Source organism: Sander vitreus, chromosome 9, assembly GCF_031162955.1.
Source record: "Sander vitreus isolate 19-12246 chromosome 9, sanVit1, whole genome shotgun sequence".
Lineage (NCBI taxonomy): Eukaryota > Metazoa > Chordata > Actinopteri > Perciformes > Percidae > Sander > Sander vitreus.
The window spans coordinates 23,429,564-23,451,962 of NC_135863.1; positions in this window are offsets into that span (position 1 = coordinate 23,429,564).

The window sequence follows — 22,399 nt, forward strand, 5'->3', positions numbered from 1 at the left end:
TTGCATTTTTAAAGGATTTGGGTGAAGTCTGATTTATTACATTCCCCTTCAGATCTAACAATGCGGTTTCACACGGACATATTTCACATTACAGAAGCTAAAGTTGTTTTAACTGCAGTTTCACTGGGACTTCACTGGGAGTGTCGTTGCACCTACTTCTTCATTATGCTTACTTCTTTTGGCAGCTCCTCAAATAATTTCAAGATGTCCTATCCCAAATTAGTTCTTTCATAAAGCTTTCAATTAATCTCCTGATTAAATGTCTGAAAGAATATATTTGAGCAATATGGGATTGTTTACCAGCTGGCGGTGATATAATCTCATGGCACTGTCCCAATTGTTTTTTTATTAAGAAGAAGCCAGGGCTGTTAGGTGCCAGTGCTTAACTTGTTAAATGGGACGATGCCATGACCATCAATTCAGCCACCCACTTTGCCTTTATGCTCTGCTAATGTATTGGCACTGTCAATGCTGGGATAGAACTTGGAAAACAGCCACTCTGGTGGAATGCAGTACTGAGTACAAATTTGAGGTACTTGTACTTTACTTGAGTCTTTTCTTTTCATGCCACTTTCTACTTCGACTCCACTATATTTCAGAAGGGAAATATTGTACTTTTTACTCCACTGCATGTCTGACAGCTTAAAGCTATAGTGCGGCATAGTTTCTGCCGCCCCCATGAGGAATTCTAAGTAATGACAGCAAAACTGTCGGTGCGTCCAAATGATACAAGCCTTCTGTGACCGCACACCACCCGCCCCTCCTCCACGCAGTTGCTAGTAGCCAAGGAGGACACGGATGATTAAAAAGACATGATGGACTCTTCAGAAGAGGTAATTATCTTCACTCGAACTTCTGTGCTGGAAAGTCACCGGACGACACAATCTTCTGAACAGCCATACTGAGAAATACAGAGAGAGTTGTGTGGAGCTGATAGTCTTAATTAGCTTTGTAGCAACTCATTTGGTACGTTCATTAATATCAAAAAGTTACACACTAAAGCTTTAAGTTACTAGTTACTTTACAAATTAAGATTTTTGCACACAAAACACATTTTCTAGTCTATAAAGTTTATAAGATATGATGGTTTAATATAAATCAAACTGCCCAACAATCTGAATACGTTTTCCCCCATTGCTGCCGCTTCTTGTTGAGGCAAAGCTGTTCACTCTCAAACTGAGGAGTTCAAGGCTTTGACAGCTTTTTAAAGAAAATAATGAAGACCACATTTTACTTTCTGTTAATTTCTGGTCTTTTAGCATACATTTTGACTGTATATCTTAATACAGTTTGATAGGCATGTTTAAACCAAGAGCTGACCTGGTTTCTAACCCTGGATGGTCATCCGAGGACGTCAGTTGAAATCCACCTGATCGCTAGCCCCTGGAGCCCTTCCTCTTCCGTTTACCTGCTCTCCTAATCCGCCGCTAATGGTTAGCAATGAAGGCCCAGAGGAAGATTCAACCGTTGGTGTGTGGAAATCCCTGCTGGAGTGGGAGTGTCGCGCTTGAGGAAGTACTCAGCGAAGCGCGCCGCAGACAGCGACGGGACCCCTCATGCCATGTGCACCAAAATGCTCAAGGTGACCCGGCTACACAGATGTACCAACCACACACTCACATACATACCCACACAGAGGAGACGCTGGGACACACAGAGACACACTTTGATTGTGATCACTGGCAAAAGCTGTGCTGTAAAGAAGGGATCTTCCTTTCTGAAAATTTTCCAAATCTGTCACGTTGTCAGAGATGAATTTGATTTGTTGCGGCCTTTGGGTTGTTGTAGCAGTTATGAGTTCTCGTGTATTCTGAAATGAGGATATCTAAGACAAGAATCAACTTTAGGTGAGACCTGACAATCAGACAGAGGCAGGGCCCAGACAGAAGAAACAAAAGGCCTGAATGAAGTGTACCAAGTGCAAACTGCTCAAGGCATTTAGAGCAATTGTAGGGAAGTGGAGGCAGAGATGTGATATAGCATGATAGTACATAAACTGCTAATTAAATGTTTCAGGGTTGCAGCCGTGTAATTTCCTTCATCAGCTGATAAAGGACTTAAAGATTTGTTCTCACCGTCTTCCTTGCAGTGCTTTGGCCTCAGCTTTGTTAGCCTTTGATGGATGGTTTTATGTCATTATTTCACAGGGTAACTTTTCATACAGAATTATTGTCACGCTCAAACACAATGTGTGTAAGGAACCCGGCAGAGGCCATGTTGTTTCACCACGTTGTCTTAGCCTCGGGGCCCAGGGTCATGTTTATTTGCCATTTGTTAGCGTCTGAGTAAGTGTTGGAGGTCTGAACTTTGACCCCGCTTATGTCTGAGTGGGATGCTGGTGTCAATGTTGAACAAAGGCAGGGTGACAGGACACACTGATACGGTGTTGTCGGGGACTTTGCCACAGGCCTTTGGGCTAACGCTCGGCCAGCAGTGTGTCTACGCGGTAAAACACGAGCCTGAAGCTGTCTTTTAAGTCAATCCTTGCTTCCCATTTCTGTTTCATTTTAACTGTGTGGAATGAAAATATCAAACAATCTATTGTTCAATTGTGCCTTATTTCCAACATAATAAACTCTCTCTTTGAGCTGAGTGTTACAAGAAGTAATTTTGGAAATGTGCCAGTTTTAAACTTGTGTGTGTGTGTGTGTGTGTGTGCATGTGTGTATGAATGCGTGGGGGATAGTAGTTGATTTGCAATGTATACACTTATGTGAGCTTAACTTGGACGTGTGTGCTCACAAAAATACCAATTTCGGATTTTATTCTTCTACAGCAAAATATGTTTCACACTGTCCTCCGTAGACCAAAATGCATGTCAGAATGGGGGGCAAAAGAGAGGTGCTAATCTCAATGAAGAGAAGGGTTAAAAAGAAGATTGATATTAATATCAAATCAGGGCATGTGTGGGAGAGGCAGCGTAGCGCGAAATGCTCAATCTAAACCACAGGGACGTCTGTCGAGGAAGCACTAAATGTGGACTGACCTCCTTAACCCATCCACCAGGATCCTTTTTGCTGTAATAAATAATAGAGGATTGGTTGGGTCAAGCAAAGCACCACTGGGTGCCCTCTCCTCTGGGAGGGCCCGTTTGCTGATCACCTTCGAAGACACAATGCACAATGTGTCCCAGAAGCCTCAATCAATTATTGATGCTTGATGAGAGAGGAGCCAAGACAATCTCTGAACTTCTAACTTCTTGGGTGATATGAAAGTGAGATTGAATGGTCCTAGAGTACACGGCACACCCTCCAGGTTAATTGTGGTTAAGCATCATTTGTGTGCGCGGAGTATGATTGCTGCCCAGCACAGCTGAGATGAGACTGACCCTGAAAATGGGTGCTTTGAAAATTGGTTCTGAGCACAGATTTTGTCTGGTAGTCCTATTAAATTGTGAATTTATTCGAGCTCAATCGAGCAAACGTGCAGGCTCCTGCCCTAAAATATTTCCAGCTACTTTTATTTAATTTTTTTTCTTCCTTCCTACTCCTTTTTCGCCCGTTCTCTCTCCAGCCACTGTGTTCACTACTTCATCCCAGAAACCAGTCACTGCCTGATATAGATGCTGAACAAACATGTACAGATCAAAAACAACTCCCCATGTAGTCTCACATTTCAGCCTAAATGCATGTAGTGTCCTAAACGGAGATTATCTGGGCTGCTGATCTTGATTGTTTTCCCCTTTTGGCTCCCAGGTGGCAGAGCGGAGGTCCACATGTTTGCACAGGCACAGCAGCAGTCCCTTGGGGGCAATGCTACTGCAGCTCTGATGCTTCTGATCGCACATCACTCTGTGTGTGTGTGTGTGTGTGTGTGTGTGTGTGTTTATCTATCTATGCATACAGCCCAGCACACGGACACATACACACACCGAAAGGTACAGTTGATAGACTATATCGCACACTATTACGCCACAAAAAGATTGAGATAGCACCTGGTTTGTAGGATGCTAATCTGTCCTTCGTGGAAATGCAGTTTTACCTGAAACTCACGAGATAATCAAACATGAGACTTCTTAATCTGTTAGATGTAATAGATATAATATTATGATAAAGTAATGAACAATAAAATTGCATTAGTGGCTTTGTGCTGTGAAAGCTGACTGATTTGCCATCACTTGGATCCATGACAGTTGTTTATTGATGCCTTGGGGCCAGACGACAAAATGATGAATAGAGAGGAAGTAATCAGAAGCACACTTGAGATGCACCACAGATACGCAGTCTCCACAGGGTCTGCTACACTGCCATATAACAATTAGACTGCCGGATGATTTTATTAAAAGTATCATTCCCATTAAAATGTATCCTGTCATGAAATAAAATCATAGTGACCTGAATTTTTCTGCTTTATTTTTCTGATCAAATTCGAAAAAACAACAACGAAAGTGTGCACTACACTGAAAACAATGTAGGAAAAACAGTTTGTTTCCCTTAACAAATTATTATTATTATTATTATTATTATTATTATTATTATTTCCTATTGTTTTCCCCATCGTTTACCTTGAGGTCTCATGCAGTTGTGGTTTATGTGGCGATATTGGTGCCCAACACATTATGTCTGTGTTTGGCCAGCAGTTTGCTCAGCTTCACACAATTAAAGAGAATTAAAGTCTGTTTTTGTTCTTCTTCTTCTTCACAAACATAATTACAGGGCATGGAATGAGTCATAGCGAAGTGTCTCAACAATGGCAGAGTAAAAACTTGTTCATCCGATTGTGACTGCCAGAACATTGCCCCGTGGAGACAGGAGGGAAACAAACACACACACATGCAGAAAAAAATGAAATAATCCAAATTCGACTCCTTATTCTTTCAGTCTTGCATTCTTTTATTGGAACACAGATGTATTCACTCCTGTGTCAGTCACTCTTTTAAAAATGCTCGTCTTGACTTGTTTACAGTAAAGCTGTATTTACTGTTTAGGGGGGCGCTGAATGCCAAAGATTTTGTCTTATTATGGCAAATTTCCTGCTGCTCAGAGACAGTGGCAGCGTTAACTCTCTGACCCCCAACTCCATCTTTTCTCGGGTAAATAGAAACACAAGGACATAGACGGTGTGTGTGTGTGTGGGGGGGGGTACAGCGAGACATAGCTCACCCTGTGGGAGGATTTGCCCATGAAAATATTTTTGCAATCAGGAATGAATCAAATAGATAATAAGTGTTTAAGAATATGTGAACCCTATGGAGCGTGTTCCCTTCCCTTTTATCTGATGCAACTATCGGCTGTCTTGTCTTTATCAGCTTACGGTATGGGATGCCACACAGCAGCAGCAGCAGCAGCAGCATCAGCACATGGTGGAGGGGAAAAAAATGCTTGGCTGCAGTGCCCTCTTGTGGTGGCTGGTGGCATTTGTGTTGTGGAAAGTTGGGAGAAGTCCTCAAAAGAGAGTGTAGTCATGCCTGAAGTTGTGTTCAGCCACAACAAATGATCTCTACTTTTGTGCTCTGCGATTTTGATTTTGGCTCCTAACAATCACAAAGACAGTAATGTGATTGAGAGAAAAAAACGATTATTTTGCACATTACATTTTGCAAGTAAACTCTTATTTTGTCTCATCTTCTGAAAGGGAAGTTAAAAAGTTCAAACGAAAACGTATTAAGGGAAAATTCACAGTGGTATCTGTTAAATTATCGTGATTTCAATATTGACCAAAATAAGTGTGATTGTGATTTTTTTTTTTCCCATAATCGATCAGCACTAGCTAAGACACAGAAAAAAACATATTTAAAAAGTGCATTTTCTGCTAATCTCTTTTGAATTCACTAGGATGCTAGCTATGGAAAGAAGCAGCAGAACTCCCAAGAGACTAGTGTCCTGGTCAAGTTTAAAGTCTGGAAATCTCTCGGAGCCAAAGCCTCCTGCCTTGTTTGGCTTCTTTTGTCCAGCGTCGGCCCAAATGAGCCTCCCTCCCTGCTATGGGGATGAGAGGACAGGAGATAGGATTATGCGATGACTTGTGTTCGCCGATGATGAACAAGCCCTCGTTAGCGAGCACTTTAATGTGTGGACAGATAGCGCGCTCATTAGCTCTAGTAATGACCACTTCACAGTGTATTGGTGCTCTAATTGCATGTTTTGTTCTCTGCGAGGCTCCAGCGCCGTAGAGTGGAAGACATCTCTCTCCATCCCTTCCAAGAAGTGAGCCGCTATCGCTCTCTAACTTCCTGTCTTTTCTCTTCCTCTCCCTCAGCCATCCATCACAGTTTGAGGACGCAGCATATTTGTGGTCACCGTTCTGTCGGAATGAGGCATGGCAGATTAGAAGCTCCCAAAATCATGTCGACTAAATGGAACAGATGAGACGGGATTGAAAAGCCTGGTATTGTCCCTGTAGCTAGGGCAACAGAGGTTCCAACCCAATTGTACTTCTGTCGATTAATTCAGTTATGCGGCAGTAGTAATTTTGGAAGATATTGAACAATAGGATGGAGAAGTATATGAATACAGAGAGAATATGAAAAACTTAAGATCTCACCTTTTTGATGCAGAGAAAAAGAAAAAGAAGCTCCCTGCATCAAAAGCCCTAATCACATCATATTCTCTGAATATAAAAGGCTCTCTCCTTTCCCCCATTTTATTTCCTTCGCTGTAGTGAGATGTCATGTCAATCGTTATATTATGCACAAGTGCTGTCTTTTTTTATTGTGAATTCCAGATCGGGTGGGATATGGAGGCTTAGAGGATTCTGATGCCCTTCAATTTTCCTTGATTTTGCTAGCAGTGGGACATTTTTGCCTCCATATTCTTTCATGTCCCTCCCTTCTCTGAAAAGTAAGTTGTTTATTCTCCATGATGACTATCTCTGGCTCAAAAAAATATCTTCTGAAAAGACTTCTGAGCAAATCTGTCAAGGCTTGGTCCCTTTTTTAAATCTAAGGCTTGGGTAGAAGCCTACAATGGCTTAGAGTCCTTGGAGGAGGCAGCTTTCTTTTACTCCCTTTCTCTGTTCGCAGTCATCTTTGTGATACTTGTGAACACACAGCTTTATGACAAGGAGCTAACTTAAATCAATTTAAAACAGCTTTTGAAATGCCTTTCGATATGCCATTGTGTTTACTTGAAAAAGAATGAAAAGGAAATCTGAATTGTAACATCTGTCATATTGGTTGCCCCCCCCCCTCCCAGGCAGCTTTCGTCACACACAAAATGAGGAATTGATCGATTCAAGTCCATTTAGGTTTTAAAATAAATATATATATAAATATATATATATATATATATATATATATATATATATAAAAATACGTATAATCTATCCGAGGCTAGAAAGCAGAGAAAGCAGAAAGAAAGAATCGGAGGGGCCTGCAGGCAAACAAACGCATTAAAGACATCCAGAGCACAGAGGCAGCCAAGCTATGCTAAGCCAGCAGGATGATTCATTTAAGCACATCTCTCGTCTCTGTAAGCGCCACCGTCATTGTTGCTCGGCTGTGTACACTGCAGTGAGCAGCGGCTTTGAGTTGAGGAGAAAAACTGCGGTGGTCATTCTTTGGAACAGCGGTAAAAACTATCAAAGTTGGCTGGATAAAGAGCCGCTCGCTCAGTTCATCTGGTTACTGCATTTCACACCTAGGCTTGAGTGCTTTTGCTCCCTGAGTGGATCAAGTGCCACTTGAAATCATAGGAGGTACTGGCCATGAGAAAATACCTTAGCCTCATGTTCCACATTATATCTCATAGACCATCAGCCGGGGCGCACAATGCAACTCGAGACCCTTCAAGTGACATCTTAGTACGAACAGAGCGGGAGAATTGCTCTGAAATACCTCTTTGCAGAAGCCAACCTGAGCTACAAGCAAATCCTTTTAATCCAGTACAGTATACTTAAGGACTGACCATTGGTAAACCCCTGGAGAAGAGTAGAAGTATTAATAAGCTGTCACAAGGCTTACTCATTCTGTGATTTCCACAGACACTTAACTGCCATGGTGAGAGGCAAGGGGAGGGCTCGGGGATGAGTGCTCACCCCTGATCTTTACCCCTCTTAAAGCAGTAGGGAAAAATGGAGGCAGGCAGGGGATTATGGAGTGCAGTAATTGTGGAGAGGTGTTGGAGTCAGGATGCAGCGTTTCTGCTGGATTAAGACAAGAAGACAGGCTAATCTTGGATTGGGAGAGGAGACACAAGGGTCGGAGTTGTTCTGGAGCCCCGAGGCCGTTTGGAAAGCTTAAGTGGCAAAAAAAAGAAAAGAAAAAAAAAAAAAGGGACTGTTTATCCATACCTCTCTTGTGCTGCAAGACGGCCTTCTTCAAAATCATCTTTTAGCATATTAAATGCTCCCATATGCTGTCATTTAGTATGATAGAAGCAGACGTGTAATTTCCTTGCCTCTCGTGTTGCTAAACGCAAAGGATAGGATGAGATTTTGGAGAGCGGTCACTTTCTTTTCCTGCATTTTATGCTACTGTTGACATTCAGCAGCCCTCGATGCTTATTAGCAATAATAATGATGATGGAAAACGCTGGCGAATTGCATTCCCCCCCCCCACACACACACACTTCATTCCCCCCCTTTGCCTTCCTCTCAATGCCTTTGTACTGGCACAGTCCCCAGTGCTTCCTCACTCCAGTTTGTTGTTGTGCTTCCATTGTCTCCCTGAGGGGAGGTGACCCCGTGTCTGTTGGTTGTATCAGCAGCCCTGCATTGTACTCAGGGGGGGGATTTAGACTCTCAAAGCATCTTCCCGCTGCAGCTTTCCCAGCAAACACCCAAAGTGGTATCTCGCCTTTTCTCTCGCTCAGACATTAATCTTGCTCTACCCTTCTACATCAAAAATGCTTGTATTGTCAGGGAGCGCTAATGTTTTCCTCCTATTCACTATATATACACATATATGTATTTTTGTGTCTGAGGGAATCAGTCGAATGCATTGTTCCCAAATCATTGTAATATCTATTTAGAGTGGCAACAGCACTGGCTGCCGATGCTCAGTATTCATGGAGCATAAACCAGCCTTAAGACTTAGAAAAGCTGAAAGGGCTTATCCCTATATTCTTAAACTCTCCTCTTTTATGTTGGTCTTAGGCATTAAGGATAGGATTGTGAATAGCAATTGTTCAACTGCTGCACTGAGAGTGAGTGTGTATACGTGGGTGGGGGTGTTTTATTCCCTGGCAAAATCCTTTCCCTTTCTCCCATTTTTTTTCCAACTGTAAATATTAACTGTGTTCTTAACTCTTAACGGTGTATGGGACAGAGTAATGTGCTTTTAAGGATATATTATGTGAAAGATTTTCCACTGCATACATTGCCGCTTGAAATAAGAAAAGGCTATTTTATGGAGCCTGAAAACAAATTTGCTACGGCAGGAGAAAAAGAAGAAGAAGATGAAAAAAATTGATGGAACTTTGCAGCATCAAGTCGTCAGCAAACAATGAAGGAGAGATCTCAAGGGGGCTGGGCGAATCCTTAAAAAATGATTGCATCCTGCTTTTATTTATATATTTTTTCCTTTCTCTTTTTTTGTTCCGCCGCTATGTATCAAATCCGTGCTTGGTCTTTCTTCAGAAAGTGTGTAGTGCTAATGCATTTCAAAAGCCCTTTTTCAAAGCACAATAGAATATCGCCATAGAAGTTTAGCGGTTCCGCTAAAGAAAGTGGCTCAGTCATTGAGAGCTGTACTCCTTTGTGACCGAGCCTAAGACATTCTCGCTGAAAAGTCGCCATCGTCTTTCAGTTTTCATAGCTGCGGCTGGAGTTAAAAGGTTGTCGCAAAAGCTTACGCATTTCTGTGTTGCCTTGTAACCTGTTATAATAATTACTGTTGTGAATCTAATTGTATGGGGGCATTAATGTGCAGCAGAATAAGATGTGGTATGTAGAGAAGAAGCACAGATTTTAAGTTAAGTTCTGCACACGGCTGAATCAGAGTCCTGGAAGTGGAGACTCATAACTTGACTGAGTCTGTGTTATCATGGCCTGTATAAACATCTGTTTCATTTATGTGTAAGAGCAGGATTGAGGAAACCATTACTTGTACTGTAAAGTGCAGCCAACTGTGTATAATCAAAATGGAGAGTGGCACTTGGGGAGTTGTGACAGCTGCAGCCACTCCTGTTGATATCAAATAAGACCTTCTGAAACCTTAAGGATGAGTTAGCATGAAACAAATTGCTCCTAATTGTCAGGAGGATAAATTGTGACTATGAGCGTTCTGTTATTCTGTCAGCTACCATTCACCCCCTCATCTCCATTCATCCGGGCCCAAGCACTTTAATTGAGAGGGTCTAGACTGGATGAGTGAATTGGTAATAGAAATAAGTGTGACCCAGTGTGGGTATTTTAATCAGCACTGACTTCTGTACCGGGGCAGAAATGAGCCAGCGCGCCACGGAGCGGCAGGCCATCCATCTCCAGAGCCTCAGGTGGAGATGGAGGAGTGGCTTCCCCATTGGATGTGACAGTCACTCAGGGGGGCTAATGGCTCAGCACTCACTACTGATGCTTATTGGGATTTATGCTTCCCATCAAAAACAATAAAGTTAGCTCTCTGATTCAGCACAGGCAGCACCCAGAGCGACTCTCACGGTAAGACACAAGAGGTTACTGTTGTGCTAGTCTATGTCCACGACATTACACTTCCGGGATTGCTCTCGTTCTGCTTGAAATTCCGCTGGATGTCACTCTTTTCGGATGTCTGTTTTCAGATGTCCGTCACCTTCCACTTTCTTTGTGTTGGCATTCTAAACTCCAGTGGATTTATGAGGACTATGGTTAACTGCTCCTCAGATCTCTGCAGGGTAAATCCAGACAGCTAGTTAGACTATATTGTCTAATCTGAGTTGTCTGTTGCACCACTAAAACAACTTTTGAACGTACACGTTCCACCAAAACAAGTTCCTTCCCGAGGCTATTTTGCAGCGGCACCGTGGCTCTGCTCGGTGCTTAATTAGCACTGCCTAAGATGATTGTGATTGGTTTAAAGAAATGCCAATAATCCAGAGCATGTTTTTCTCCGATCCCGGAATGCTGTGCGGACTAGCAAGACCCTCCTCCGCTCCGCAGCGCTACGGAGGAGGGTCTAGCAATGCAATACTACCGTTGTGCTAACGCTACCCAGTGGTGTAATGCAAGGGCGTAGGTTCTGTTTCAACATTGAGGGGGAGAGAGGGGGGGTCCTCCCCCTAGAAAATTTTGAGCATCAAACACTTAATTACCTCAATTCTGGGGAATTTATTATACAACAATTTATGGTGTCTTTATTTATGTAAATGAAATTATTATTCCCCTGCATTGTTCAACACTTTCTGTGTATTCAAAACATCCCACGTGTTTGATGTTTTTTTTAGGGCACATGTACATCTCAACAACACATCTATTAGAGAATGAGATTTGTGAGAATGAGATGAGTTTAAATCCGTATACATTGTTTAATTTAAATGATTGACGTTATTTACAAAAAAAATTAAAAAAAATAAACCTGCGGAAACACTTAAAAAGTAGCCCAATTATTATGGTATAGTCCACTGTAGGGGTGTCTGAAAACATATATTTAGAGGTAAGAAGATACAATGTTTTGAGACCCCTGAACGGTTATTTTTACATCTTTTGGGGAGTGGGTTGTCTTTCATATTTTTGTGGTGGACAAATCTTGTTAATATTGGGGCGATTGCAATTTATTACCTTTTTTCCAACTTAAATTTCTTTCCCAATTTCAAATTATGTCCCCATTTTTATCAAAAAAGATACATTTCTGTTTGTTCATCTCACTTCAATTTTATTGCTGCAAAATGGGATTGTCAAGCAGGCAAACTGACCAACGCATATATAATAATAGATCGATACTTGGCGTCTGTGTATCGATACAGTTTTGCCAAGGAAAATATCGCGATACTATGCTGTATCGAACCCCCACCCCTGCTATGGTGTAATGTTACCACATTTACTCAAGCATTGTACTTAAATACACATTTGAAGTTCAGGTTCAGGTTCTGCTTTATTTGTACCCGTCGGTAGATTTGTTCTGCAGCAAGAGTATGACATCCCAGCCCAGTCTCATGGCAGTTTGTGAAATTGTTACGTTATTGAATCTATTGATTCGTGAACAGGACACGATTATGTCGTTTTTTTCGTGTGGTGATTACGAATTTTTATTTAATGTATTTAAATGGAAAGCATGTTTCGTAATCACAGCACGACAACAGTAGGGAGTAGTATGAAAAGCAGAAAATCCACGTCAAACAATACAGGACTTTCACCCCGGAGACTGGGGATCGCGTCCGGTGTGTTGCAGTACCTTTCCCAGTTCTTCTTTTCCTAACCTCAACCAACCCGTTGTTGTAGCGTTTCATGTCCCCGTTGTTGCGTGCCACAGAGACCGCAGGTCGTGTCCCTGCGCCCGGGGATCACGTCCCCGTGTGGCGGTCTGTCCTGTGGTCGCCGGCGTGTGTCGTTGAATTTCCCCATTGTGTCATTTAATTTCCCCGTTGTGGCGTTTAATTTCCCCGTTGTTGCGTCCCCCAGAGCAGCCAAGTGTCACGGCAGTTCGTGAAATGGTACCGTTCGAAAATCGTGACCTGTACACGAACTAAACGAGAAAATCGTGACCTGTACACAAATTAATGAATCAAAATAACATGACTATTTACGAACTGGCGTGAGACCGGGTTGGACATCCATCATGACTAACTGACCGTCTGACTACGAAAACAGCAAAAACTGACACAGTAGGGGTGTTAATCACAATGTGATATTATATCAATTCTTAAGGTACAACAATACAATATTTACTGCTATCACAAAGTCTGCCACGAAACAATTTGTATGGGATTTAATTCAGTGGCCTGTAACCGATACTAGGCGATACATAAGCCAATTTAACACAATCAGTTACATTTATATGTATTTACAAAAAAGCATCTAAAATATGATTTTATAATGTCAATACTAAGCTTTTCCAGACATTTAAATTAAAAACAAACTACTCTTTTTAATAAAATAGAATAAATAGAAAGTGGGAATTTCAAAATAAAGGCGCATCTTAAAGATGACGGTGTGTATCGAGATTTTCACTTTGTATCAATAGTATTGGATCGTTGGGGATTGAATCAATATATCGATCCAGACCGATGTATCGTTACACCCATAGTTTGAGGTACTTATGCTTTCTGAAGTATTTCCATTTTCTGCTGTTTTGTAGTTGTGCCCCACCACATTTCAGAGGGAAATATTGGTTTTACTTAACTTCATTTATTTAATAGCTACTGTATAGTTACTTTAGATTTTTACAAAAAAAAGCATGGGGTCATTTCATGAAAAATAATGCATTGTTATAAATTAAACTACCAACAGTAGCCTTTTTTTAAATAGGCTAGATAAATGAATGCATCAGTAATGGTATTCCAATAATATAATACATGATAATATCATTCTTAAAGGTGCCATTCTGCCGCAGGATAAAGTACCTTTACTTTTGATACTTTAAAGACATTTTACTCATGCAACTTTTGTGTTTTTTACTTAAATAGTTTGACTTTTTGGGAAAAACACTTGATTTGCTTTTCTTGCTCAGAGTTAGAGTCGTGTCAGAGAGTGGTAATGATCTTTTTTCATCCAACACTTAAAAAGTGAATTTCCAAAAATGAAAGTAAACAAATATTTTGTAAATATAACTAGTATCCCTTTAAAAGCAGGACTTATCTAACTGTGATATTACTAATTTTACTCAAGTATAGGATGTAAGCACTCCTTCCGCAGTATTATTACACATAACAGCTGAAGCCGTTGTCAATATAAGAACACATATTCTAATATTTCATAAACAGGCCGACAGGACTATTTAATAAATTGGACAACAGGGAACAGATCAGAATGCATGTCTATTTATTTAGCTCGGGGACATTTGGTGTGGCCCCGCACATGCTTAACTTCTACATATTCTAATTTGTCCCTGTCATATTTATCATTAATCTTTGGCCCTGGTTTGCTTGAGACATGGTGATTTGTTGCGATGTCCCCCGGGAGAACTAAAAAACATTCTTCAATATGATAATGGCATTATGCCCGCCTCAGTGAAAATGTGTCATATAAATGATACATTATCAGAGACTATACATGCATCATATGTTGATATGACAGTCCTCATTTTACGGCAAAACACTTGGATGTGTGAAAGCTCAAGTGTGGTCTTTGATTATAAATCATATGTACGGTTCATATTTATTCATTGAAGAATGTGTAGAACTCTGTATCGCCCAAATGACAATGACGTGAAATAATACACTTCAAGAACATCGTTGACACCGTTGGATTTTTATCAAGCAGTATACAGGACTTCTCTTGCGTTCCAAGTGATACCCAATCATTATTTGACTATAATGTGGCGGACATATTGACAACAGCAATGCATTAAGTTTTGGAGGTTGTTGGTAACATAAACATGATTCTGTTGGAGGGGATATTAGCTTCCTTTTCATTAATCATTCATTTGACAAACGCATGAAACTGTTTTTAGGCTGTCGCTTGACAAAACATATTCAATCAAATGATAAAGTGCAGCACACGTGATATTATTGGGCATTATTCACCATTGTCCATCAGTGAGTACACTTTTTGAACATAGTAGGCTCATATATCAATCACACGCATTGTTAACTATTGATTATTGTAGCCAGGCGGAATCCCAAGATTAAGAAGGAATGATTAATCATGAGAGTTTTCCTGTCTGATTCTAGGGCTGCTCAATTATGGACCAAAAAAAATCATAATCACAATTATTTTGGTCAATATTGAAATTACGATTATTCAACACATTACTCACTGACTTTTGGAAAGATGTTGCATTTATTGAACTTAAAAAAACGGTGAAACAGTTAAATCAACAATGAAAACACCTTGAGCTGTGAAATTTCCCTTCATACTTTTCCCGTTTTTAATTCTTTTTTACATTCAGAACACAAGACAAAACAAGGTTTTACTTGCAAAACGTTATTTGAAAAAGAAACGTTTTTCTCGATTACAGTTTTTGGGATTGTTAGGAACCTAGTCTCGCTTTGGCAGACCTTCCTCGCTGGCGCAGCGGAGGAGGGTCTGACTAGTGCTAACTAGTGCTCTGGTTAATTGGCTTTTCTTTAAACCAATCACAATTGTCTTTGGCGGGCGATAAGCTCCGCACGGAGCCACGGTGCCGCTGCAAAATAGCCTCAGGAAGGAACTTGTTTTGGTGGAACGTGTACGTTCAAAAGTTGTTTTAGTCGTGCAACAGAAAACTCAGATTGGACAGATAGTCTAGCTAGCTGTCTGGAGTTTAAAATAACAACATAAAGGTAGAGGAAGGAAACAGACATGCATGGAATTTCCTGCAGCACCGGCGCAAGCGAAGTGGAACGTCGTGGACATAGACTATTAGGAACCAAAATCATGACTTAGGCTAGTTCCGATTAATTGCACTGCCCCATCCGATGCAGATTCTTTCTTGTTGTGGTTAATGTCTTTGTTTGTTTTGCATAAAAAAGACAAGAGGCTGATGAGTGGATACATCAATGGACATATAGGCCTCATTTTGGTGCAGTGGGGAAGAAAGGTAAAGTAGAGACATGCTGCTAGCAGAGATGAATTACAGCTGTGGAAAAGCACTCTGATACTAGCAGGTGACATTTTCGCCCTGCCTCTCTGTTCTATCCCTCTTCCATTTTCTCTCCTCCCAAAAAGGGAACAGAGGGTAAAAGGGATTGCATTGTGCAAAATGGTACAAAGTATAAAACATATTCAAAGAAAGTATGAAATTCGCCAACTTCAGAAAGCCATTTAGATCATCCGTCCGAGTGACGTAAGGGAAAATAATATACTTGACCCTTTTGTCTGTGCACTTTGAGAAGTTTGTTATAATGGCAAGCCCTGTAATAATTCACTGTACCTCATGTATATTAAGTAGAAATTCACTGGCTTTTATGATAAATTGCCAGGGTAAAGCCAGGACACCTCTTTTGCATTTCAATGCGAGAGTGTCAGATTCTTATTTCATTACCAGGCGACACATTAGCTGATGGATTTTAATTTTCTTTTTTTTTCTTCTTTTCCCTCCTGCAAGCACGAATCCTCAGAGACAGGTTTGAAACAGAAAGGGTTTGAATATGAGGATAGGTGTAAAAATGAAAGAAATAAATACAAATCAATGTCAAAAACCTTTATTGCAATTTTGAGGCCATCACGGGAAAAAAGTCGGTTTACGTTCCTTTGCATATACCCTTTGCGAATTGCCTGTCCACAGTGTGAAATGATGTATCCCCAATATCACTGGCGGAGCTCTCTTGCTGATTGGACAGAAAATCAAGGTTTAATTCATATTGTGATAAAAATCTGGATGCGGTTTGAATATGAGACATGCTGAGCAGGGGCAATGTGGAGCAGACGTGAAAGCGTAGCCTTTTCAGAGCGTCACACAGCGTGGTGCTGAGCGGCTGTCCGCCATCTCTAAAAACGTCTGCTGAGGGATTCTTACCGCTCGGCTACAGGGAGAGGAGCACAAAACACAGGTGCCAAAAGCAATTATCAAATTATATAAGCCTTACTTGCTCCTGTTTAATCTGTTTGTAGCAAATCCTGCTAATAATACATGTGGGTATTAAATGTGGCCCTCTATAGAGGTAATAATTACAGTGGCTTTAGTTTTCAATGAAAGGAAAAGAATGAACAAAACTAGGTCAGTGTGAAAACTCTACTAAAACATAACGTCTCTTTCAGGTCTTGGTCTTTTTAGTGTTTGGTGGAATTTTGCTGGTAGAGGAAAGTAAATGAGAACTGCTTATAACTCTCTCACACAATAAAACCTTTCATCGTAAATTTACAGTTATATAATGGCAGCAGCTTCGCCAGTAAACTACTGTTTATTTACAGTAAGCATGCTGTTTTTTAAATTTTAAGGTAGTTTAGTGTAAATAGACATACAGTTTCTATATACATATATACTGTATTATTTGAATTCACAGTAATATACTGGCAGCAGTGTAATTCCCGCCTTTCACTTTATTTTCCCAAGCTGCATTGGTATTAACAGTAAATATCTTTGATCTGTTACATTCGCAGATAGTGCTGTAATATTATTATTTAGCCCAGAATGCATTGCCATTTACAGTAAGGTCCTGTATAACATTAAAACAGTAAAATACTGTGAGATTTTAGCTGTAAATTTACATCAAAGGATTACAGTGTACCCTTAAGCAAGGCACATAACCTTTAAAAAGTGTCTTTGCACTACAGTAATTTCCACTGGGGACAGGGGGGACATGCCCCCCCACACACACTTTTCAAAATCCTGTTAGTGTCCACTGGCAGAGGACCCTCAGACCCCGTGTTTTGTGTCCCCCCCCCACTTCTCAAATCAAATTTACACCCTTTAAAAAACAATAGTAATACTATTAATAAACAGTAGAATGGTACATGACTAGCATGTACAGTAAAAGTAGTTTAGCCCGGTAGCAAGTGTCTTTTTTTGACGAGGGCACGGCTAGGACCACTCACAGACTGATGGCAGCTTTAATGTAGAGTCCAATAGTTTCTGTGATAACAGAATCATGGATGGAATCGTGAAATTCATAATTAAAATAGACAGATTTCACAGGGCCCTACATTAAGTCAGTGCTAAAAGCTAACTGGAGATTTGAAAATATGACTACGTCTAAGTTTCCATCTGAGCCATGCCACTGTAAAGATGATAAAACATCTTAAAAATACATTCAAACAATATTTCCAGTGGCTTAGGTCTGGTGGGGGTTAACTTAGGCCCGGTGGGCCACCAGGCTTGCAATATACTGGGGGAAACACTGATGTATACATACAGTATGTTTATGTTTATCATATATCTTCTAAGGGTTTTTCCCATTTTCAGAATTTCAGAGAGTGGTCGAAGTAGAAAATGATTGCATAACAAGGTTCACTTAGCAGCTGACTTTGAGCTTTTGATCATATACCATGATCTTCATCAGCAGATGAAGTTTACACTGTTGTCATGGAATTAAGATGTTTAAAATTATTATTTTTTTCTTTTTCTGAGCACTATAAGGACGTTGGTTTTAAAGCAGAGGCTCAAATGAAATAAAAAAAATATTTGTTTATAGACAGATACATTGATAGTAAGAAAGGAAAAATGAAATGACATAAAGTAAGAGCAAGAAATCAGCAAAACAATTTGAGTTAACTGGAAATACTTTGCTTTAACTAGCGGATTGGGTTGCACCGACTACTCATAAATCCATTACAAAGTTTTTGTGTGAACACTATTTGGTCATAGGCTTATGTCACTGCCAAAATGTTTTTTTCATTTAAGGGTGTGTTATTTTTGTGAAAAGCGAATTTAAGGTTTACATTATTACAGAGTTTTATGAAAGGTCTAGTGTGTAAAATTTAGGGTTATTTTTTATTCTTATTCCCTGGAGCCCTTATGTTTTCTCGCCCCACAGTTTTCCTTGGATTAGGGTGGTACCTTAATCATGGTTGGCTGTAGCCGTGATCCTGCTAAGCGCCCTGCTATGCCCTGTATGCCCTGCTACGCCCTGCTATGCCCTGCTACACTCTGCTACGCCCTGCAGGCTCCTGCTATGCCCTGCTACGCCCTGCTACGCCCTGCTACTCATTGCTACGCCCTCCTACGCCCTGTATGTCCTGCTGTGCCCTGCTACACACTGCTATGCCCTGCAGTGCCCTGCTACGCCATGAACTACTATTTCTAGTCATAGTTCCATTATCTTTATTGTGACTATAATTGCCACTGTTCATCATACCCCCAACCGGCACCGTCAGACACCGCCTACCAAGAGCCTGGGTGTCCGAGGTTTCTCCCTAAAAAGAAGTTTTCCTCACCACTCAAGTTTTTTTGCCTAAAAGGGAGTTTTTCCTCGCCACTGTCACACTAAATGCTTGCTCTTGGAGAAATTACTGTAATTGTTGGGTCTTTTTAAATTATAGACTGTGGTCTAGACCTACTCTATCTGTAATGTGTCTTGAGATAACTCTTGTTATGATTTGATACAATGAATACAATTGAATTTAATTGAATTTTAAAAGTGATGTGGAGGGAATATGAAATAAATAACTAATAATTAGTGTTTGCTTTGATTACATTCATTTCAATGAATATCAATAATTACAATGATTAAATTCATCATCATACTTATTGTACTAGTTAAACAAACTAGCCAATCATTTTACTAGATGGGCTACTAATACTTTTTTCTTTTCTCTTCATAAAGACCGGATGCTACAGGTAAGAGTGCTTTATCTTGGGTGTACAAAAAAGTGACTTGATTTGGGACTTGACTTGACATAACCTGTGACTTGACTTGCCCTTCCCAAACAAATAACTGGAGACTTGCTTGAGACTTGGACCAAATGACTTGAGACTTTCGTGGGACTTTAGCAAACTGCTTTGCACTGCAGTAAACAGTAGTTTTCTAGCCTTATGCCGTAGCTCCAAGTCATTATTTTATTTTAGTTTATTATATATCTTCTAAGGGTGTTTTTCATTTTCATAATTACGATTAAGTCTTACTCATTTATGAGACTGGTAGGACATCTTAGTAGGTAGTACTTGGTAGTACTACTTCGAAATTCATTGGAATTTCCCGCTCAGCCCATAGACTTTACATTGTGGTAACGTCACAGGTTTTAAATTGCTTTTCTCGGCTTGAGGGAACATTTTTAAATATAAAAAGTCTATGGATTAAAAAGTCTGAATAAAATGAGTCACAACCAATCTTTTTTGCAGTTCGAGTTGTCCTGGCAGCAGTTTTACAGACACCTCTTTTACAATGGTGGACTATGGGGAAAATCCTTTCTGGGTCGCAGAGGGATTTTCCATTGCAATACCTCCAGTGGCCACTGGAAAGAATCAGCGGAAAGGCTGGATGCTGTGGGTGCCTGGTCCTCTCCCATGGAGTCTGCCATGTTGCACCACCATGTTTTTATAGTAACCCAGAATGGACAAACCAAACACTGGCTCTAAATCACCATTCAAGGGCCATTCAAGTCTTCCCGTCTCCACATCATCCACCCTAGTTCTCAGACACACTAGGCACAGTGGAGAAGTTTCCCATGGCTGCAATCTGCAACCTCACTGTCCGATGAACTGGAACCTTTAAGTGTCAGATATGTTGACTATGTTTCATAGTAGGCTACATGCTCTTCAATCTCATTGGGCCAAATGTTGCAAATGCACTCTAATGTTACTTTTGTCAGTAAGCTGAGTTGCATCAGCTACATCTGGTAGTTACTAGGGGTACGTACTGTTTGTTTGGTACGGTCAGATAAATCGACAATGAAAATAATCGCTGGTTGCAGCCCTAAGATGTTACATGATTACAGGTATGAGAGATGAAGAAAGTGGCACAAACGTCAACGGTCCGGGTAATATTGGATAATCCTTAATTCATTTGTAATTACTAAATGAAAAAAAAAAAAAAAGTCTATCTGTTATTTGTTTCAAAACCAAAAACGGAAAATCCATCTGGTGGCAGAAACAAAAAACAAAAAAACAATAGAAAAGGGCCCATTTTTTGTTTTTGGCAATTCCTTTTTTTGTTTTGATACCTGGACCTGCAACCCATTTCAATTTAATCCACTTAAAAACATGTATGTTATAACTAGACTAGGCAACTACCCAGAGGGGCTACATGGCCACAATCATTTTTACCTGGATATTTTCCATAGGATTGTGGCCCATGGTCAACTCCATGTATTTAGCTTTTGGTGTTTGGTCTAAACCAATTCTGTTTGTTGGATATTTCCATAGTCGTGCTCAGAGGAACAGCACTGCAGCTTTTCTGCCTCCCACATCTGACTATATTCAGGCTCAATGACAACAAGAACCTCCCTCACTTCATAGCCAGTCCTCCGTCTGTGAAGCGTGTTCCCACTATCCATTGTCACCGCATTAACCGTAGGCTAGCATAAAAGTAATTGGAAACTGATGCAAGCCAAAGCTTCAATTAATGCACCACCAAAGTCCCCGTTCTGTGTAATCGGCAATAATGGTTTCATGTTTGGGAGGGCGTTTGGTCACTCGCATTCAGCACTCACCTCCTGACAGAGACTGTTAAACCCTACTCAAAATCCCCACTCCACAGTACTCTTCATTTCAGTCATTTTCCTTCTTTTTCCATCTCTGATGACAGCTCCAGTGTCTTCGCATTGCTTGCAGTCAGATCGTGCGCCCGAGTGAACAGGAGGTGTAATTGACTACTGACAACTCAGCGACAGGATTCTTAATTATTACTCCAGGGTATGGTGGCTGGCTGGCCTGGGTTCAGCTCTCTTACTGAGTATGCTAACAGAGTCATTTTCCTCTTCTTTGTGAATATCGAAATGCAGTTTTGTTCGCTGCATTTCCGCGTCAGAACCCGAGACTTTAAATTTAGGGGATGATTGCAAATGAAAATGCATGTGCTGTTGGTTTAATGCTGCACATATTTTACACAAGTGCACTGCAGGCTACAGTGCGTCTCTGGCACTACAACTGTATCAATTACTAACCCTATCAGTGCTGCTACAACCCAGTGTATTAACAATATAATACAGCTGTCTTTTGTCAGTATTCTTTATCTGATATACAAGTTTGATTCCTGACTATTATTTAAATATATATATATATATATATATATATATATATATATATATATATATATATATATATATATATATATATATATATTTGGCTCCAGAAATGAGACTACATGGTGCCTTTTGTTTCCTTTGCCTTTGTGTGTCAATTCTTCATCTGTCCTTACAGTGATAAGACATTACACTGCTGCTACTAGTACTACACAAGAGCATAATTCCTCTGGTCCTTGCCTGTTTGTGCCTGCACTGGGGCTGCTCAGTGTGATAGAGCAGAGTAAAGAGGGTGAGCATCGCTTTGTGCTGTAGTCTGTATCTTTTGTGCGGGTGGATATGGAAGAGGGCGTGAAACAATTGGACAAAATGGCCCTAATGTGCTTAAAGAATCTTCTGTCTTCAATCAAAGCTCACACACATGCACCACAAAGGCAGACAGAGCAAACCCAATTCTCCACTGCTTCTGCAGAGTGACTGTTCCTCTCCCAGCTTCAGTGCTTCTCCTCTCTGTGCTGGAAATCAGGATCCGGTTGGCTTTGTGCTGTTTCTTTCTTAGTTGTCATTCACACATAGATTCATTGCCTCATCTCTTAAGGATGGTGACAGTGGGGATTTGGCCTTAAGACCAGACAGCAAAGTGTAACTTCATATATTGTCATGGTTATATCCCATTCCATTGTTAGATTGCTTGATCCACTCAAAAGTCATAATTTGCCAGCCCACTATTTCACTTATTCATCATGTCCCAAAAAGGAGCTGAAATGAAAGTAATACAGTCACAATTAAAACTAAATTGACCATTAGCTTAACCATAGGCATAGTTTACAGGCGGGATGGGGGGGGGTTA